The 15,853-nt window shown below is 33.7% G+C and overlaps 1 long non-coding RNA gene across 1 annotated transcript; it reads right to left on the bottom strand.

The window, feature by feature from the left end:
• Positions 1–675: 675 nt before the first annotated feature.
• LOC124368511 lies at positions 676–8,514 on the bottom strand. Its single transcript, XR_006922954.1, has 3 exons — positions 8,367–8,514; positions 7,425–7,491; positions 676–1,225 (listed from the first exon to the last, which is right to left on the bottom strand). It is a non-coding gene; the product is annotated as an uncharacterized LOC124368511 (long non-coding RNA).
• Positions 8,515–15,853: the final 7,339 nt, after the last annotated feature.

The raw sequence follows: 15,853 nt of genomic DNA, 5'->3' as shown, positions 1-15,853 counted from the left end.
GTATTCTCTTGTTATTATTATCCTGAACAGAAAGATATTGTTATGTTTTGTATATATTGCTTCTTCTTGAATGTTTTCATTGTGAAATGAATAGGAAAATAGAAGTGGCTCATTTCCTCAGAGCCACTGATCCAAAGTGGTGGAGTAAGATACGAGTTTGTGAGCGCTAACTAATGTTATTTTGTGAGTGCTTTACTCTGAATTTAGGGATTGCTGAACGGTATGACTCTTTTTTCTTACTATTTAAAAAAAGTTTTATTAAAGTGAAAAGCTCGTCCTTTATCCTATACAGAAATAAAATAATTTTCTAACCATTTTTCAATCTAATTTTTGCCCTGAGTTGTTGCAGTTCTCTCGGTAACGAATTTATTAGGTTCGGGTATTAATTTGCCATAGTTATTTTCATGACATTGAACCAAAAAGCTTCTGTATCTTAAATTTTAAAAATCAAGTGATGTCTCAAAGTAAGCTTTAAAGCAACATAAATACTTGACTCATGAGTTACATACAATAAACCAATGGAGAGAATAAAAAATACAAGTCATTGAATTTAATTTATATTGAAAACATTTTTATGGCACGATGTGTTATAATTTAAGATGCAATTTTATTATTTTTTAATTTTTGTACAAGGCTAAAACCCACATGTTATAATGATTACTGGGAACCTGGAAAGGTCTTAAGTAGGCCCAATAAAAAGAAAGTCTTTGTAGTAATATTATTTTTTTAATGTTCATTCAAGAAAATATCTTTGAGTAATGCTAAATAAAGAATTAGATAGGGAGATCCCTATTTAAGGAAATATTCAACTAAAATCCATTTATGTGCAAGGGGGAAGGTAACACATAGGAGGTTTCGCTAGTGGGATTCCTTGAGGCTTTCAATAGGGTGCATGAGCTGGTGGGACGTAGTATGGTTGTGGTTGCATATATAAAGGATATGAATATTTTGGATACTGTGGATATTGTGGATATTGGCCTCCCGCAGGTTTGCCAACAAACCCTTGGCCCATATCACCATAGCCTCCACGGCCATGGCCTATACCAGCGCCTGCATGCACTCCTAGCAGATTTGCACCGATCCCGAGTCCGAAAAGCGAGCCCGAGGAACGAGGAGAAATTCCTTTATTCTTGGGGTTTGCTCCGTGTTTCTTTAGTTCTTCTAAAGTTGGGTTCACGCTGCTGGATATTACGGGAGGTGGTTCTATGGAGTTAGAGTCCTCTTCCTGAAAATGATACATATATACTGTATAAATATCAATAGGTAGGTAGTCAATTCAATATTGTAGTCAACATGTAATAATATATGCGTGATCGCCACTATCACACTGTTTTACTTAAATAAAAGTATTAATATAATGATCATATTTTTTATAAATGCATTGCATAGATTCACTAAGTGACTATATACAAACTTCTCTAATCATAATCAAAATCATAATCTTTTTAGTTTGTAAAAAAGTTCAAAGGCGAAATTAAGGGCACGTGGCCTTTTCTTGCATTTCAACCTCAAAAAGCAACTTTATTGTATACTAACAAAAAATATAAATCGAATGAATAGAATGTGATATCTATTCATATTACATAAAAAACACGTTTATTACTGTCCACTTTTTCTTAACTGCTGTACTATTATTTATCATAAGTACCTACTCAGACATTTTGTAATAAATACCTACATAATTATATTTATTTTTTTAAACCGTAAAGTATATGGTTCCAAAGGTATTTTACATCTTTATTACACATTATCATGACACCATAAAATACAGTTTAATATGAAATGAGTCAATTTTTAATTCTATGTTACTGCCAGGCTATTTCTCTTAATTATTGAACAAAATGAAACATATATAGTGTTTTTTTAGCTCATTGTATAGTTTGTAAATACTTTTTAGTTTTTCGGGAAACTCAAAGATATGGATGTTCCCATTTTAATGATATTCCCTGACTATAATTGTACATAACTACGATTTCAAAAGGCTAATAATACCGCTAAGCATTAAAGTGAACACAGAATTCTGCGTACACGTTGCTACAGTTAAGTGCATTATATGACTCGAGTGGTGCGAACAAAACAGTGATCATATAAACTGTAATTGGTAAGTTTCATTGTAATCGATCCAGGTACCTTAGGTGTAACTGATAATACTAGCTGCGTAGTAGTTTTAAAATTATATTAGTCATAGTGTGAATTTGCTCGTTTTATTTTAATACAAAAGACCTTAAATTTAAATATTTATATTTTGAAAAAGGGTTAGTATTAAATTTGCGATATATAACATATATATTTAATTAAACTTTCTTAATCAATATTTCTTATTAATTAAGATTTTTTAGGCAACTGGATTTTAGAAATTTGGCATCTTGTACTTTTTTCTGGGGGGTTGTTCATGATGTAGATAAAATTGCACAAAACTTTACTTTCAATGATACAGTTGTAATCAATGCTGGCAGTAATGAGATCAGGTTTAAAGACAGTGTTGTGTAAAATGTGAGGGATAAGATAGAGATGTTAAAAACTAAAACTAATGTTATTGTAGTTTCTCTACCGCCCAGGTTTGAAAGGCCAGATATGAACGAAGTGGTACATGAGTGTAACAGGGATCTTTATGAGAACTCTGTCATAGAAGATTGTGAAATTGTGGCTCTAAATGCCTATATAAGAAACATTTTTACAGTTCATGGCTAGCATTTGAATCAAAATGATAAGAATACGCTTTGCAAGGATATTTATAACAGTGCTAAACATGTCTGTGAGAATGTAAACTCTACATCACAAGTTTATAGTCCTAACTTCGCCTCTAATAAAGTCATTTTTCATTTCATTTCATTTCATCACAGGAAGTTCTTTTTAGGCCAGTACTAATGAAGCATAAATCTAAACTTAAAAAAGAACAACCGTTTTGAGACAGAGCACCTGAGCCAAAAGAAAAAGTTTTCTAACAAAATTCTCCAAACTAACCTACAGAGTATACGTAATAAACTACTTGAAATAGAACTTGTCGCTGGAGGATGAAATTGAACTATTTACACCGAAAGGATACTTGCCTGCAGGTTTTTTTTCTGTAGGAAGGCTAGGAAGAATGGGAGAGCCGGTATTTTTGTAAGACAGGGTCTAAACTATGAAGTAGTGAGTCTGGAACGATTTAGCTCGGAACTAGATTGTGAGCTTAGCTGTATCAAATTGACCGATCAGAATATTGTCATTGTTTCTCTCTATAGGTCACCTTTAGGTAATATTGATGCCTTCTTTGAGAGTTTTGAGGGTGCTAGCGGCCTTTTTTTATTTGAAAATTTTCAAAGTACCGAGTCTCTCGGTACTTGTAAAAAAAATAAATACAAGTCCACAGGAACTGGTGTGGCAAAAAAAAAAAAACGGTGTGTGCGCGTTTCCAGCGACAAGAGAGAGTTGAAAACGTTATATAAAATACAAGCCGGCCGCCGAACAAGGCAATCTCAAAAAAGGAGAGTGCGTTACAGTGTCAAGGGATTTCAAAATTGAGTTGGCAAAGATGGAAACTCGAAATTCAATATATTTCTCTAACTTACTCAGATCAATTAATCTAGTTTGCACAATTAGTAACCCAACCCACTTAAATTCCTGCATTGACAATATTTTAATTAATAACTTTAATACCAATTTGGAAATTGAAACCATAGATGATCGATTTGCTGATCATTTGTCAAGTGTCATTTCTATTTTTCTGTGTAGATCAAATGTTAAAACTAACATCAGTAAAAGTAGAGTCTCTTTCTATAATCTTAGTTTCAGGAAACAAACTGAAAAAGAGATAAGTAAATTCATTGAATGTTTGCAGGGCGAACGGTGGGAAATGACTGATGAATATATCATAGGCAATCTCAGTGTAGATAAACTCTTTCAACGTTTTTTATCAAACATGTTAACCTATGACACTTTTGTTCTCCTTTAACTAGTAAACCGAAGAATTTTCAGGGTAGGTCATCGGAAAAGTATGGGTAAATTCACTGGTTTGATAACAGTCTAGCAAAGAGAAACCGTGTTAAACTTTTTAATGTATGTACTAAGCATCTAAGGCAAATTAATTCTCAACAAACTCTACTAGCCTATAATGCTTGCTTGGCTTCTAGAAGGACATATAGGTCTCATTTAACACGAGCCAAAAGACAGGCTTTCAATACGGCAATCAACAGGTGCAAGGCAGCATGGGAGATAATTAAGCAAGAAAATTCCAGTAGTGTGTCTCAGGTAGTGACACTGGACCCTGAACTTGTCAATAATTATTTCTTGGAGTCAGTTAAAGAAATTACCAAAAGTATTCCTGCTACAGATTCTTCTATTTCTGACTTATTGGGCAATAGTATTGTCCCACCTAATTTTTTCACTGGCAAGATATTGAACCATCAGATGATATTGGTGTTGTAAATAAGCTGTCAAACTCTAAAAGCATGGATTATTTTAGTTTGTCGAATAAGATAATCAAAGGAACTATTGAATATATTCAACAGCCACTGGCGTTCATCTTTAGTAGGTGTCTTGAGTTTTGTTGCTTTCCGGACTCATTCCAGGTATCCAAAATAATTCCTGTGTATAAGAAAGGTGACAAACATTTACCGCAAAATTATCGGCCAGTTTCTATTGTTCCAATCTTGTGTAAAGTCTTTGAAGCTTTTATGCACATGCAGCTGTCTATTTATTTTGAACAAAACAATAAGATATCTGAATCGTAGTTTGGGTTTAGAGAGCAAAGAAGATCGACTACTGATACAGCCATGAAAATAATTTATCACACACTTAAGGCGTTTAATGGCAAGGAATCTGTAGATTTGTCACTTTTGGATCTGAGTGGGTGTTCGATTGTGCCCCATTTACCTATATAGTAAAGACACTTAAGTTTTATGGCATCTCAGAGATTTAATTTAAAATAATTACTTCATATCTCGAAAATAGGCAGCAATATGTGTGAGTGAAAGGATCTACCTCAAAAATGAAACCTGTCACAATAGGAGAACCTCCAGGGGTCCGTTCTTGGTCTTATTTTTAATTTTTAGTTATAATAAATGATTTGCCGAACAACCTCAATCTAAACTCATTCATCTATGCAGACGACTCATCGCTTTTTGTAAATAATAGAATTATAAACTACAAGCAGGCTAGTATTGAAACTGCACAACTTGAAGCAGGAAACTGGTTCAATCGATACTAAATTAACTTGGTCAGATCACGTAGACTAGTTATATTATATAATCTTGAGAGTTAGCTTTTTGCTGTGGATTTAATATCCACAGAGTATTTGAAAAGTTGCTACTTTGGTTTGTTCTAATCACACATGTCATATGGCGTTATTGTCTGGGATCATTCAGCTGCAACCCATAGGATCGTGCTTCTTCAAAAGAAGGTGGTAAGAACTATTAGTAGATTGGCACCGCAAGATCATTGTAGGCCTTTATTTATTTATAGTAAAATCTTAACAACCATTAATCTTTACATATACCAAATTATATTATTCGCTAAAACTAACACTTATATTTTTTCAAGCAGGAATGAAATTTATAATAACTTAAAATGCAATAGATAAAAATTTTATATACCCCAACATAGATTGGCTAGAATTGGACCATCTCACTGGAAATGCAATTAGATTTTTTAACAAATTACACAATTTAGCCAGGGTCACTTCTTTAACAAAGTTTATAAACAGGATCCTTCCTTGGCTGCAATGAAATCCTTTTCATACAATTCAGGAATTTTTAAACTGTGATGTGGAGTTGATATTTTAATATGATAACTAATAAGATTTTATCTATATCTCACCATAGATTTGTTTTTTTTTAATACACAATCTATTTAAAATTTAATTAAAAATAATTTTCACTGTTGCAATCTTACTGTTCAAATCTATTTCAGTGTTAAATTAATTATATTTATTGACAATTCCTATTTCAATTATGTATTGATCAATGGAATAAATAATTCTGACTTTGACATTTGACTTTACGTATTTAGTATAATTGTGTTCTGTTTTTGTAACATACAAAGACGCTAAATGTTGTTAAATGTAAGGTATATTTAAAACAGTATACAAGTACTTTAAGTGGTATCATACAGGGCTTAGTCAATACGTGGTATTTCGTTTTGAACTCTTGTAAATTTTCGACCCATTTTCATACCAGTCCGGATATTGACCATACTGAACAACACATCAAAGAATTACCTACGATTTGGTAGTAATCTCTAAACCCTATGCATTTCCATGGAACGTACATATAACTATTAAACACAAAATGACCTACACTAGGTAGTATAATCAAAATATGTAATATTATTTTCTATATAACATCCTAATTCATATTTATAGCTATATAAATAAATAAGTTATATTTATATTTAAGTTTACACTGGAAAAGATTTAAAACACTTATTTATCAAACTTTCGTCTCACTTCTCATCCACGAGAGGATTTTGATATTACATGTTCTTTAACTGTTAACGGATATTCATGGTAAAATATAAAATTACCCAATTTATGAATGTATAGACCACTTTTTCTGATTTTAAAAATACCTAAATTTTTTAGATATTTTCTGACTGCCGCAAAATAACTTTAACCAACTCAATATTCAATTTCTGTCACATTAATCATGTACGTTACAAACCAATCTCAAAAGCCTCAAAATATAAAATTTATAAACTTTAAATATTTAATGTTTACAGCTCTGAAGCAGTAAACTTTTAAGGTATGTGTTTATTGAAGAAAATAAATATAATCAACACCGATAGATGTAATGCAGCCAATCTGATAATGTATAACAAATCTAATACTACATTTTCATATTCCCAAAATGTAGTGGCCACAAACTAGGTGGCTACAAACTGTATGTCGTGTAGTAACATATATACAGTATACACATTTGTGAGAACTCATAACAATTATAGATTTGCTAAACAATTCAGTTTTACTTATATTAACTTCATAAATAATATACATTGGCGTTTTTCACGTTTTTCCAAAGCACAATACCTGTTATGCCAATTTCTCATTTATAATTTCGTGTTTTTGTAAAATTCATATTTAGAAGACTGCCCGTCACTTATTGCAAATATTAAGTTTATGAATATTTTTCTACGTCGGTTTAATTAAACTTATTTCTATGAAAAACTTAAATAAATTTGAACACAAATTTCATGGCCATAAGGCATAAACATAAAAATATTAACAAGGAAAATATATCCTCAGCAGTCTGTATTTTCTCCGTAGTTACCCTACCATTGTCTAAGGATTACAACCTTTGCAAATATATATATATATATATATATATATATATATATATATATATATATATATTACCATTACTTTTTAATGTAAATATGTATTTACATAGAAAGTAATGGAAAATAAAATCATATATAACTAGATATATAATAACTAAAATATTTCTTACCTTTATATCGCTGTGGACAATCGCTACCACCAGGCAGAAAACAGATAAGTTTCTTAAACATCATTTCCTGTAACAACAACTCAAACATCACTTCCTGTAACAACGTAAACATACTTTTCTGCAACAATAACATAGAATATACTTCGTTACATTATCGCATATTTAATATTTTTGATTTTTTACTCGTTAGAACAATGATAAAACATTAGCAACTCAAATCCCATGGAGTGGAGTGGCATGCTTCATCACCAAACTCGGTGTTGCTTTTGTAGAATGAAGCTGCATGCAAAAATTTCAAATCGATAAGTTATTTTACGATACATTGTGTGGACAGACAGGCAGACAGAAATAACATTGATTTTGTAATTATATATGAGTAATTATGTTTGTTAAAAAAACTAATTAATTATATAACTAATTTATATTTATTAATTTGCAATAGGTATGATTTAATACCCCAAAATGCAAACGAAAATATAATTACTTAAACCATATTTAGGTTAACATTTATTTTACCGCATTCTTTAAATTCAAGTAAATAAAATACAACAGCACATTATTCCTTAGTTTTTCCTCTTCGTTATTCTTTACATTTTGTTTCAATTGGAGTTTACTACTTATGTAATTTAATAAGATATGTTCGCTTTTATATACAAACAAATAATAATATCGCTAATGTTTAATTTCTTTCCATTTACATTAAATAATTTACAAAAGTACGTATTATAATTTTTTTAAAGTTGTAAAGTTCATATTATAACGTTTAATACGAAAGTTTAATATAATCGTACTTGACTATAATGTCACAATGCTTTTACCAAATTAGTTGTTGATTATCCAAGAAATATGTATCAAATCATATAGGAAAAGATCATATATAATATAAATATTATATAGAAATTTCCATGTAACAAAAACATTATATAAGTCATAACTACTAACCTCACGTGGTGTATTCTTGAACGAGTGAATCAAGACTGAATTTAGTCAGATGTATATCGTCCTCTTTATAAATGATATGATATAACATAAATATCTTGTGACAGTTTTGATATCATGAACAAAGAATTTTCATTGTTCTAGCCTGATTGGCGTGACCATTGATATACGTTTCTCGTTCCGCAACTGAAAAAAGACAAATACTTTAATTAGTAACGCTACATATCAGTATAGCTGAATAGAGTTTGATGGTTTTTTAGTGTTGATTCTATAATTGAAACTTTATCAGACCAGTATGTAAGTAATGAAATATAATCGAACGATGTTTTGATTTGTTTAACAAAATTAAAAATAATGAATAAAAAAGAGAAAAAAGAATTAAATTAAAATATATTTTCTCAGCAAATATACACAGCGTGTTTCTTGAGTAGTAGACAAAAACAAGCAACAAGGTTCATAGAAACATATGTCCTATCTCGCTTTATTGGCGTTTTATCTGTCCATCTGTTTTTTTAAGTTACATTCTAAAACATATCAGACCGGACCACATTAAATTTGGCATTTATGTTAAGTTAATTAAAAGGACATTAACAAATTTTAAAATAAATATTACCACTTTTGTTTCTACTTGGCGCCATTTCAAAATTGTATATCTCTATAACTGGTAGTCGTAAATCACAAGTATAATAATAATAATAATTTATTTTTAATGTAACGGTTAAATAGCACATTAGATTTGTTGAAAGCAGTTTAAAATACACCTATTTTAGTTTTAAGTATTTAAGCTTTCTTGGCAATTATATTCGTAGATCCAAGTGTTGACTTTTGTTTAACCATTGGCCTTTGCACTATTAGTAGCTGTTTCCTAATAATATCAATTGCTCCCACAATACGCTTATATGGATTTGGCGTTATGGCTTGGGAAACAGTACTGAAGCCAAAAGGACTTACACGGAGCTGTTTGTTGATTGACATATCTCTAATAGCAAAACTTGTTCGAAGATGTTTATCACCGTATGCCTTATTAAAAAGTTGAAATCTGTGTTGTTTTGTTATAGAAACCTCTATATCTTAAAGACCGATTAGTAAAAATTAAACATAAACATTTATAATTATCTTATTTAAAAAAATAATAATAAAGGTATAATGTTTATGATAGTACGGTACTATTGTACAATTAAATACTTAATAATGATATTTGCTCCAAGTTCCTTCATCGATCACTTCAAAATAATAGCAGTATTTTGATTTTTTCCGTGACACTATACCCATAACCTTTATAAAGAGTAAAACTACTGTTTAAGTACACATTAAAAGCTTTATATTAAACTTTTTTATGTTCGATTTTTTGTACGAATACTATGTATGTTACATTACTACATTTAATTAAATAAAGTCACAAACTTATCTGCAGTGCTAATTTCCCCTGGATTTTGCGCTAGGAGTTCTACAGTAGGGAGTTGTGCTTTCAGGTACTATCATAACCCCCAGAACACAAAACCATGATAATGCGAAAATATCCTGGTATATACACACACGCGCGCGTGCGCGCACGCAAACATCCATTCATAAACACTGTGATATGTGACACCAAGTTTCAAAAAGATGTTATATAATTCTTATTCAGTGATTTTTTAATTCTATTATATTTAGATTGGAACATTTCTTTTTTTATTTCTTGACAAGTTTTTTGTAATATAATTATTTGTCAGCACTTAAATAACACGGAAACAAAACGCAATAAATTCTTTGCTCCCAAGAATTTGCCAATGCGAGTATATTATGAAGAAAATTAACACTTTGCCTAACATTGGCAAAACAGAGTCTGTATATAATTTTGAGCAGACCTAAAGTAATGCAGACCCTGTAAGTTTACTGACTTTTTAGATCCTTCTTTACATAATCATCCATGCAGAAAAGGTTCCACAGTTCACAGTTTATAAGAAAACCGTTAATACGGAAAAATGTTACAGTCAACCATAAACTATTAAATGATCCAACCAGCAATAAAAAAATTGGTTTTATAGAGTAAGTGGGAATACTCAGTTGAAATTACCTATTTGAGTGCTTGAAAAAATTTCGATAAACTAACATATTATCACTAACGATATCCTAATTAACGTCCTTAATGATGTCAATACGTTAAAATAAATACGATAGTAATTTTTACCTGAGCATGCCTGATTTTGCTTAATTTTTCTTTTTTAATACAAAAAGGCCTTTTTTGTAGTGAAAAAGATAACTATTTTAATGTCGGCGTTTATTTTATGTATTTAATGTTCCAGCAAAGCTACCATTTCCTCAGGCGCTCCGGTTCAAAACAATTAAACAACGAGGGGTGGAGTTGCAGTCGCTGGATACTGTCTGGACCTCCCTGCCTTGCGCTACTTCCTCAATGTATCGGCCTACACAGCTTATTTGTCATGTTCTAAATCATTTTATGTTTCATATAAGATGAGAAAAGTGGGATAGTGAAAATGAAAATTGCATGGTAACCATTAAAAAAATTAATTCCGAAATAAACCATTTTAAACTATAGCAATGTATAAAAACTAGTCGGACATTAACTCTTGAAGTCTCAGTTAAAAGTAATGATGTGTGGAAGGCATTTTGGAATACTCGCAAAATTTTAAAGTCATCGTTTTGACTTTAAATATTGCTTCTAGTAATTATGTTATATATTGTTTTGCCCGCAAGATATGTAGAATAATAAAATACAGTAATTTGTTTTATAAATATACATATGCTTTTGTACAACTCAGTTTCCTTATAATTATAAAAATAAATTTTTCAATTTAGGAGCACAATGTATATAATGGCAGACAAAAACACAACATATAACAAACATAGTAAAATTAATTAAAATGATTGCAAGTAAGCATGTGAAAGTCAACACATTGTATTACAATAAATAGTGCCCATTAATATGTCAACACTATATATACAAAAATAATGCCCAAAATTACTGTAAACAACGTTTCTCTTCAACAAGTGAGCATCCTGTAGCCAGATACTTTGTCAGCCACACTTACACACTGCCGCCGATTCGAGAAATAAGATTTAATCCAGATAATATTAACCTCGGAAAATCCTAAAGCACACAGCTTTCTTAACAACAAACCAAATATAACGCAATCAAATGCCTTAATAGTGCACTGACTTCTATCCATCGCTTGGCGAAGGTCATCAGTGACACTGGGGAGCGCCGTTTCAGTGCTATGATTTGATCGAAATCCTGATTGAAACTTATTAAAAATATTATTTTCTTTACGGAATATAGAAATTTGACAGTGCATTATTCTTTCCAAGCCCTTTGAAAGAGCAGGGATAATGTTGATTGGCCTGAAATCTTTTGCTTCAGTGGGAGAAGACATTTTGTTTGTTGGACTTTCAATGTTCAGGAAAAACGCCAGTGGTTAAAGATTTGTTATATATAACAGTAACCATTGGAAGCACGGCATAAAGAACCTTTTTCAGCATCTTAATTGATATTTTAACAGTTCCGGTTGCATTACGTTGAATCCTGTTTATATCTCTTAAAGTGTCAACCTGAAGGATATGTTTAAAAGTGAATTTCTCATATGGGAAGATGGGTGGAGGTTGGTTGTCTAGTTCTTGCAGAAACGATTCAATAGCATTTGGATTAGTTGATTGTGATGCAGTAATAAAAAAAATATTAAGATCGTTTAGTGGTATATTGCAGTGAAAATCCGTTTCCTGCTTGCCCATACCTAAATATTTAACATTTCGCCACTTTTCGGTGGATGAAGATTTTCTTTCAGTAAGCAAACTGTGAATATATCGCAGCCGAGAGTTACGAAGGTCCTGCTTATAACTGGAGCTGACGATACTGAGCGAGGATATCTGGGTCATAAGTTCTAAGAGCTCTGCGGTACAGAGTCGCGCTGAGCCATTAGACTGCGTATATAGCAGGTGTTAATGCGTTAGCAGGGGACGGGGCGCTTCTTCAATTAAATTCAAACCTTTTATTACCGTAAACAATATACATTATATGGTAAAAGTCAGCCATTTAGTCTAAAATTTTGCAAACATACCACAGTGTCACATTCATACATAGATATTTTGCATTCATTAATTCCAGTCACTCGCCAATTTTCACCATTTTCAACGCCAGGGTCTATTTTCAAAATAGGTGGTCTACCAGTTATATGCCAAAAACTCGCCGACATTATAAAATGCCATTGACGCTAAAAAGTGTTTAAGACGGGTTTTTAACGCCTTAGGCGTTGGTGCATTTTTAATGGAAGCTGGCAATCTGTTGATAAAATGGACACCTGCTTGCGAAGGGAAGTGTTCACAAACCACCGTTCTATGTTTTCCAGAACGGTAGTTGTCTCTGCCTCTTGTCTCATATCCGTGCACGTCACGGCCCCTCATCAGGGTACATTTGGACATACAGAATGAAACTGTTTCCAGGATGTACAGACAGGGCAGAGTCAACAGTTGGAAGTGTTTGAAGGCTGGTCGGCACGACTCTCTAAAAACTAAATTTTGTAATTATTCGAATCGCTTTCTTTTGAAGTTTGAAGGCTCTCAAAAATTGATTGTTTGCACTAGAGCCCCACAACACCAATCCGTAGGTAAGATGTGGATAAATCAGACCATAATATGCCGTCATCAGTACTTGACTCGGGTAGTATTTGGCTAAAGACCTCATAACATAAATGCCTGATGCTAATTTGGTACAAATTGAGTCGATGTGAGCATTCCATGTCAACCCTTGATCAAGGTGTATTCCAAGGAATTTTAGTGGATTCTGTTTCTTCTAGAACGGAGTCTGCCAACATTATGGCAGGCACACACCCAGAATCTCCACTTCGCAAAGAGAAGTTCAAAATTTTGAGGCGTTTGTTGTGATATTGAGACTTTGGAAGTGTTGGACGCAATTATTCAGGTAAACAAAAGCCTGTTGTTCCAACACTTCCTTTGATTTTCCATTAAAACAGAGAGTCGTGTCATCAGCATACTGCACGAGTCTCCCGAGAAACACACTTAAGGTGGGGTTTCGACTTTATAATCCCACTACAACTCTTTCGACTAGACTCACTACTGCGTCTACCGTCGATTTGCCCTTTCTGAAGCCTCATTGGTCATCAGAGAGCTGGTTGTGACTATTAAGAAATCCAAGCATTCTTACCAAAAAGAGTTTTTCAAACATTTTGCTCAGAACTGGCAAAATAGAGACAGGCCGATAGTTATTGATGGAATATGGGTCATCCTTTTTGAAAATAGGAGTTACTTTAGCCATTTTCAGGAGTGAGGGAAAAACTCCTGTTTGGAAAGACAAATTCACTAGTTGAGTTAGGGGGCTTAGAATGTGTTGGGAACACTTTTTTATGAGCCACATGGACATTAAATTAAGATCGGTTGATTTTTTAGCTGGGAGCTGTTGGATAATTTCGGTTAGCTCTTTCTCAAGAACTGGCGCCAACATCATAGATGTTGCAGGGCACTGCCTTCGCGTTTGGGTAACTTGAGGCTCAGACGGCCGAGGATCCAGCCCACAAGCAACAGATGCAAAAAACCCGTTAAACTCATGGGCAACCTCGGCTTCGTCCTGCACCAATCTATCTCCAATTTTCACTTTGATTTGTTTGGAAGTTTTGGATTTATTGTTAATGATATCCCACACAGTTTTTGGAAACGTTTTTGGAAGAAAGAATTTTATTCGAGATATCATATGCTTTCGCCGCCTGGATCACTTTTTTATAAATCTTTTTATAATTTTGAAAATAAATTTTTAAATTTTCATTTACATTAGTCCGGTAAATTTCGGAGAAAAATTTCAATTTTTCTCTCGAAACCAGTATTCCTTTCGTGATCCAGTTACTGTTTTTTTCCGGCAAACTTTGATTGTTTTTGTAGGACAGCATAGATCGAGATGATAATTAAGGCAATTATTAAAATGATTGAAACTGCTGTTCTACGGGTTCTGTAAAATTTATAAAATTCCATTGTTCCTTTGAAAGGGAAGCATTAGGGAGAGCAATGTTATTTGGCCTTGTGTCTCTTATGATTTTTGTAATTTTGGGCTCCCTCTCGATTTGTTTTCCCATAATTATAGCCTCTTGGCCGTAGTGGTCCGAGATGGCTGTATTAACCACAGACACTGCGACTTTTGGAATGCTGGATACTACGTTGTTGATAGCAGTTTGTGTTGTTGGCGTTACTCTCGTTGGAGATTTGACCAACAACTCCAAGCCGAAGGACCGTAGCATATCGACAAGTCGTATTGTGGTAGGATGAGTGTTGTTCAGCGCGTCGACATTGAAATCTCCCATCAGGACATAATTCAGCTGAAGGTTGGTCAGGTCTGTCAGTAAAGATTCTAATTTTGAAAAGAAAACTTCATCGCTTCCACTGGGAGGCCTGTAAATACCGACAACGATTGTTTTTTATTTGTTGATGTCGACTTTGATTCCAGCTGCTTCGAAATCTTTTTCCACTGTTTCCTTGATTGAAAACACTGTGAACTTGAAGTTGTTTTTTTTTTTTAGAAAAATCGAGACTTCCCCTCCTTTGGAGAGTTGTCTACAATAAGAAGTAGCCCGATTGAAATTTGGAATTTTGCAGAGTTTAATGTTTTTGTTGTTAAACCCGTTTTCGGTCACGACAAGTATATCTGTGTTCTGTTCTTCACAGACGAGTTGCAATTCATCGAGCTTGTTGGTTACGAATTTGGCGTTTTGGTGTAGCAGCCGAATGGAATTTTATTTTGAAACTTTGCATTCGTTTGTCGTTGATTTGGCGTATCTGTCAATTTGTTCTGGCGCTGAAATATGGGGTCCCTGAAAGAGCGCTTTTTGTTTCTATTTTTTCCTATGTCTGAAGTAATACAGTTGAAGGAGTCTCTAAAAAACAGGTTCCTTGTCTAAAGTCTTCTTGACCGCGTCGGCATAGGAGTCATGTGGGAGGACGAATGGCTCCGCAGTCTCTGACGACGTACCCTCGTTTCGGAGAGTCGGACGCGGGGCTTCAGTCTTCCTCAAAGGCACCGTACATTCAGCAGCGAGGCTCTCCACCACGAGCTCCGCCAGCTTACGCTTGCCGCTCATGTTGAGGTGCTGGCCGAGGGCTGTGAAACACTGTCGGCTGATCCTGTTGAAGTCGACCACGCGAGTTCCGTTGGGGGGGGGGGGGGTGGGGGGGGGGGGGGGTGGGGGGGGGGGGGGGTGGGGGGGGGGGGGGGTGGGGGGGGGGGGGGGTGGGGGGGGGGGGGGGTGGGGACGAGCTCTTTTTTGTCTCTGTATCTATCGTATATCACTACCCTGTGTCAATATACCTCACTGAAATCACGGACAGTATAAAATGAAAGTTCATCCTAAGAAATATACAAGCGTGGGGTAGAGTTGAGCAAAGTGTGATGCTCCCTGAAGGCCCCACTTCGTACATACGACTGGTGTGCTGTTGTTCATTTTTTGTAATGGATTTGAATCAGCTTGTGTTTGTTTTGCAGTCTTGACAGATAC

Source organism: Homalodisca vitripennis, chromosome X, assembly GCF_021130785.1.
Source record: "Homalodisca vitripennis isolate AUS2020 chromosome X, UT_GWSS_2.1, whole genome shotgun sequence".
Lineage (NCBI taxonomy): Eukaryota > Metazoa > Arthropoda > Insecta > Hemiptera > Cicadellidae > Homalodisca > Homalodisca vitripennis.
The sequence above is the reverse complement of the archived record's forward strand: the minus strand, read 5'-3'. Positions and strand labels throughout refer to the sequence as shown.